We start from the raw sequence: 6,000 nt of genomic DNA on the forward strand, positions 1-6,000 counted from the left end.
GTTGACTCTCAGTTATTCGACACGAAAATGTCAAATTCCAACTTTCCCGAATGGCCAAATCACTGATTTCTTTCCAACAGAAAGAAATCGGTTGGACAAACACCAACGCCATACAAAAACATACATATTTAAGTGGGGGGCTTTGCCCCCTCATACCCCCTAACTAAATATTCTAACTCCGAGACTGCACTACAGTCAGGGAAAGGGCAGGTGTAACAGAACGGCCAACTGATTTCTTTCCATTGGAAAGAAATTGATATAGCCATTTGGGAATGTTGGAGTTCGACATTTTCGTGTCGATCAAATGAGAGTCGACATTTTAAGATGTTGATCTCATGATATAGACCCAAAAAATTCTGGACTTTCTGCAAAAATTTGGACAGTTGAAAGGCATGATGCAAACGCACACAGACACTTTATTTATCCTCACAATTTCTGCTTGTGAACAAACACAGACACACACACACACACAAAATGCAAGCATTGCTACTCTTTGCACTATTCCACACCCCGTTTAATGTCTGTGGTTTAGTTTTCACTAAGGATTAAAGTCAGTCATAAATGCTTATTTTTAAGAGTTTCATAACTCTTTATGTTTAACAAATCAATGGACGGCCTGTTGCAGTCAGTTTTTTCATCTAGCTATCTCTCACTCTAGCTCACTGGAAGCTTATGGAAGCATGCATGCACGCAAGTATACAAAAACACAAACATACACACACAAACACAATTTTCTTTCTTTTATTTAGCTTTTATTTTCATCTTACACTCGCTATATATCCAAGTGCTGCTTAGCATAAAAATATCAGCTTAATATGCTGACGTGGAGCAGTGGACTTGTTTAGCAGGCATTACATGTATATTAACACCCGACTGGAGAACATTCATTCTCCAATGAGGCTTTAATGTACAGTTTGCCTATTCTCTAACTGTAATTATGTGAATACCATTAACTTATGTATGTAAAAGGGTTGTTTTGCTGACATGATTGCTAAACACACTTCTGTATGATATAACTGCTTTGGTGAATTGTTTATTGTTTATTTATTTACTTATTTCATTTTTTTTTATGAATTAGAATAGATTATTTAAAAATGCAGAGTCTGTGTGGGTAAGGATAGGTGCAATCCTCAACAAGAACGAATGAAGGATAACCTAGTATTTTATGTTTATATGTGCTCTGGTTTGAAATGGTGGCTGTTTTCTTATTGGAATAACTCTCTCTATTCTCTGTCTCTCTTTCTGAAATTTGTAGAGAGTTTGTAGGGGTAGTTTCTGCAGTACTTTATTACTGACAGAGCACTAGCAAGCAGCCTGGTGCACTGGACAGCATACTCATCTGTTGCACTCCCACACTGTCTCCAAGCAATCTTAATTGCAATTGTTTAGTGACAGCTTTCAGTCTGTCAATAAGTTACTAGGTTGCAGCATTACGTAGCAATGTCACTGATACCTTTGAAAAAACACCCAACCATTTAGCATTTCATAAACTGTCATTCTGATCACATTTAATGACAGCATGACATGGCTTAGTGGTAAATCACTTTGGCTATGGTGTGCATGGTCCTGGGTTTGAGCCTTGTAGCGGCAATTGACTTAGGGTTGGGAGGTGGCCTAATGTTTAAGGTGTTTGCCTTACAAACGCAAGGTGCAGGGTTTGAGTCTAACAAGGGATAAATAGCTAAGCTTAAAATGGCTCACAAGGGCAGTTAGCTTACCTCTGAGCCCTGGGAGGCAGTTGTTTTTTTTAAGTATAAGCTTCCAGTGGATTTGATTATAATAAACTCTTTGTGTAGTTCCCAGGATGATGGTGATTGTAATGGTACTGATTCATTCAGGGTAGACAGACAGTATTGCTTTGATTCTATGTGAGCGCATTGCTAACTGCTAAAGATTCACTCTCCAGGACTGGAAATAACAATTATGGCATTGCTCTTGTATATCATGTTAAAAAGGAAATAAGAGCACTAGAACTGAAACATCAGCATGTTCTAAGATGTATCATATTAATTTGCATGCTATTAACAAATAGATAAATTAGCATGTAATCCCACATGTAATTTATATGACCACAGAAATTAAAGAGTTTATGATAGCAGATTACTTTGCATAATGTCTTCCTTCCCTGTGGGTTATAACCAAACCTTATTACAGCAAAACATTCACTCTTCGTTCAGCTATTTTGTTTTGTAGAAGAGTAAATATTGATAGTGTTGAAATCCTCGGATTGGTCAAGGAAGATAGACATGCACTTTCTTTTGTCGATTCTACTAAACGTAGTACTGGACATTTTGAAGGTAGGAGTAGCTACACCATTCTCATACTCAATCCACAACAGTAGGTGAAGGAGTGAATGCTTATCAGACAGTTGTTTGTGTACTACAATCTCAGGCACCTTGGATAAATTTAAGGTTAGAAGAAGTATGCAGCTGTAATTATGAATTATACAGAAAGGCCTATAACCAGGTGTGAGTATCATTAGGTACTATTATGGACTTTTTTCCAGAGTCCCAGTGCCTTACTTTAACCTTGTGTCATGATAATAAATATCATGCCCTGAAGACAAATTTACCACCATAACAACTACATGCAAATGCAACCTGAAGGTTATGGTACTCAACGCTCAAAGTCTAAATCTCAAAATGCATTCACTCGAGTCACTCCTTAAACTGGAGAACATCGACATCTGTGCAGTAACAGAGACCTGGTTCAAGGCTCCGGAGAGCACCCCAGCGCTAGCAAGCTACAATGCATACCACACCTTTCAACCCATAAATATGGACCGAAACCCTAAAGGAAGTGTGGACTGAAGCCCTAAAGGTGGTGGCGTATCCATCTTCATAAAAAAATGCGCACACCTCCAGACTAGTTGCCCAACATAATGCATCAGAGATACTTCAGGTACAACTAACACTGGATATAACTGCAATCTAGGTTGTAGCCTGCTATAGATCCCCCACAATGCCCCAAGACTCCCACTCTGCATTCCTGAACACTCTGGAAAATATTAAGGTTCAACCCAATACCCTTATACTGGGAGACTTTAACTACCCCCTCCATCAACTGGGAGAATTACTCATGTACCAACTCATTTGCCCAGGGTTTTCTGTAATTTATTAATTCCAATGCCCTGGACCAACTCATTCTCATCCCCACCAGAGGTAAAAATATCCTTGACCTGGTCCTCACAAACATGGGGGACCATTGCTCAACACTGGCAATCAACTCCTCCCTGGTTAGATCTGACCACAAGTTAATGACCATAGATATCAACATCCCACTCTAACTCCCCCCCCTACCATGAAGGAAACCACCATGAAGAACTTCTCCAAACCAATTTTGAGCTTCTAAAAACAGAAGTGGCAAACTTCACTTCACCCAGGCAAATGGAGAATGGGTGCTGAATCTTACACAAATGCACTGTATGAGCATATACACAAATGCATGGAACGAGCCATAACAAACAGAACCAAGATGTTCTCCTTCAAAAAAAACGAAGCCAATCTGGTGGTCCCCTGCTTAAAAAGCTCTAGAAAAGAAGGAAAAAACTATTGCAGAAAAGGGTAAATTCCCAACACTGGAAAAACTCCTTTGTAAACTTCAGCAAAAAACTGAGATCCCTCATCAAAGTCCCTAAAGCTAATTACGAAAATAAAATTGCTACAGATACTAAAGTTAACCACAAGGCTTTCTTTAGCTATATCAAGAATCTGCATAACAATGCGCAGATTTGGTCTGAGCTATTGCACAACAGCACCACTTATACTGAGCCAACAGATATTGCCAATATCTTGGCAAACAGATTCAGTGCAAACTATACCCCCTCTTCACCCTCTAAAGGGCCCATCCCAATACCCGAGGAATGCCAAATCCCTATTATCACAGCAGCAAAGGTAAAAACTGCACTGTCCAAAGCTAAGAATACAGCTTCCATGGGACCTGATAATATATCTGACTGTGTTCTACACAAATTACAAAGTGAACTAGCACTACACCTGAGTGCCCTGTTCAATCACAGCCTCACTTCAGGCTTTGTTTCCACCGAATGGCACCCTGCTACAGTCATTCCACTCCTCATAGGGGGTGCAATTACTGACCCTGGGAACTACCACCCCATTAGTCTGACTAGCCTGATATGTAAGGCTATGGAGCGGATGATTATGGACCTTATAAACAGGGACATAGGAAACCTTCAAACTCTGAACCCCACGTAGTTTGGGTTTGTGAAGGGTAGATTATGCCTGCTCAACCTGATAGACTTCTTCCAAACTGTCACCAGAGCAGTGGATGAAGGTAAGGTAGTCCACACAGCCTACCTTGATCTTATCAAGGACTTTGACACCATTCCCCACTCAGGAATCATCGATAGACTCACTAACCTAGGCATAAACCCCTATGTCATAAGATGTCATAAGATGGGTGACCAACTGGCTCAAAGACAGAACCCACATGGTGAAAGTAGCCAACTCCAAATCTGACTACCAGGCAGTAACAAGTGGAGTCCCACAGGGATCAGTCCTGGGTCCTCTCCTGCTTGGCATCTACTTCTCTGAAGTTCAAGCCAACACAAAGGGACTCTAGTTAACTAAATTTGCTGATGACTGCAAACTGTTATTGATTCTCAAGCTGATGTAGACATTCTACAAGAGGGCCTCACAGAGACCAATGACTGGTGCCAGAGCCATGGCTTTAAGCTCAATGCTAAAAAGTGCCTCGTCATTCTCTTTGGGAAGAACATGGTGCCCAAAACTCCGAAGGTTTGATAAGAGATCTGGGGACAGAGGTAGATAGCAACCTCTCCTTTGACAACCATGTTGCCACCATCGTTAGAAAGTCCTTCTATGTGGCAGACCTCATTAACAAAAGATTATGTATTCAGGAAAAAAGAAGTCATAATCCCTCTCTACTCATCCCTCAATAGACCTATTATAGAGTACAATGCCCCATTCAGCATGTACCTCACTAGACACCTCCAACAACTGGAGAGGCCACAAAAGTTCTTGACAAAGAAGATCTTAGGACTCAAACACATGTCCTATACAGAAAGGCTCAAAAAGCTCCAGCTATACTCAATCTCATACCGCTTCCTTAGAGGCAATCTCTGCTTGAGCTACAAAGCCATGTCTAACCCAGTGTTGTTAGACATGCTTCATCTGAAAAAATCTCAGTCCCTTCATGCCACATGCTCTAAGGACCTAAATCTCATCACCACAATAAACAGAACCTGCTGGAGGGATAGGTTCCTAACCCAGAGACTCCCCATACTCTGGAATAAACTCCCCATTCACTTCAAGCAGTGCACCTCACTAGCCTTCTTCAAGAAAAATATTGACGAGTGGATGGGTAATAGGAAATTCACCCTGGGGATCACTTCAACAGTCTTGCTCGATAGGGGCACAGGGAACTAACGTCCGGCAGCAAGATGCCAGAGAATATTCTTGCTAGACTTAAATAAGATCCAGGGTCATTAGCCTAATACACACCTATAAACCTATGAACTATGATATGATGTTTAGTTATAATTTCAGCAGTTACCTGAAGAAATGAGGCCACTTTCAAGCATTTTACAGCTGCATTTCCTACATATCTTCTAAACAAATAGCATCAAAACTACCTGATCCAGGGATTTAAACCTTGCTTGCGTCTTAAAAAAGATGTGTTGGAGGAACAAGTATGTGTCCTGTAGAATACTCCTTCTCTGGAAAAGGCTTCCCATCCTTGTGAAGCAGAGTTCCTCCCTGACCCTATGCAAGGCAAGCATAACCTGAACAAATGGATGGTAAATCAGAAGTCCCCCCCTTGTCTGTTACCTATATCTTTAATGGACAGAGGCAACCAGTACATGTTTGACCTAGCTTATACATACCACTAAAAATAACTTCTAGGGCACCAAACTTGTTGGATACATTTAACATGCATGACTAGGCCTAAAAAGGCCCTTGTGGTTGTTAGCTTAGTATATAACAATGAACCTATAAACAAAGTGATTTAAGGAAACAG

General features: G+C 40.7%; 1 protein-coding gene across 1 annotated transcript in view; it reads right to left on the reverse strand.

Moving 5' to 3' along the window:
- The window catches only part of TMEM163 (transmembrane protein 163), a 1,566,064-nt gene that overhangs the window by 592,820 nt on the left and 967,244 nt on the right, over window positions 1-6,000 (reverse strand). The window lies entirely within an intron of this gene.

The sequence above is a fragment of the Protopterus annectens genome, chromosome 6.part0, assembly GCF_019279795.1.
Source record: "Protopterus annectens isolate FY-2018-M chromosome 6.part0, PAN1.0, whole genome shotgun sequence".
Classification (NCBI taxonomy): Eukaryota; Metazoa; Chordata; order Ceratodontiformes; family Protopteridae; genus Protopterus; species Protopterus annectens.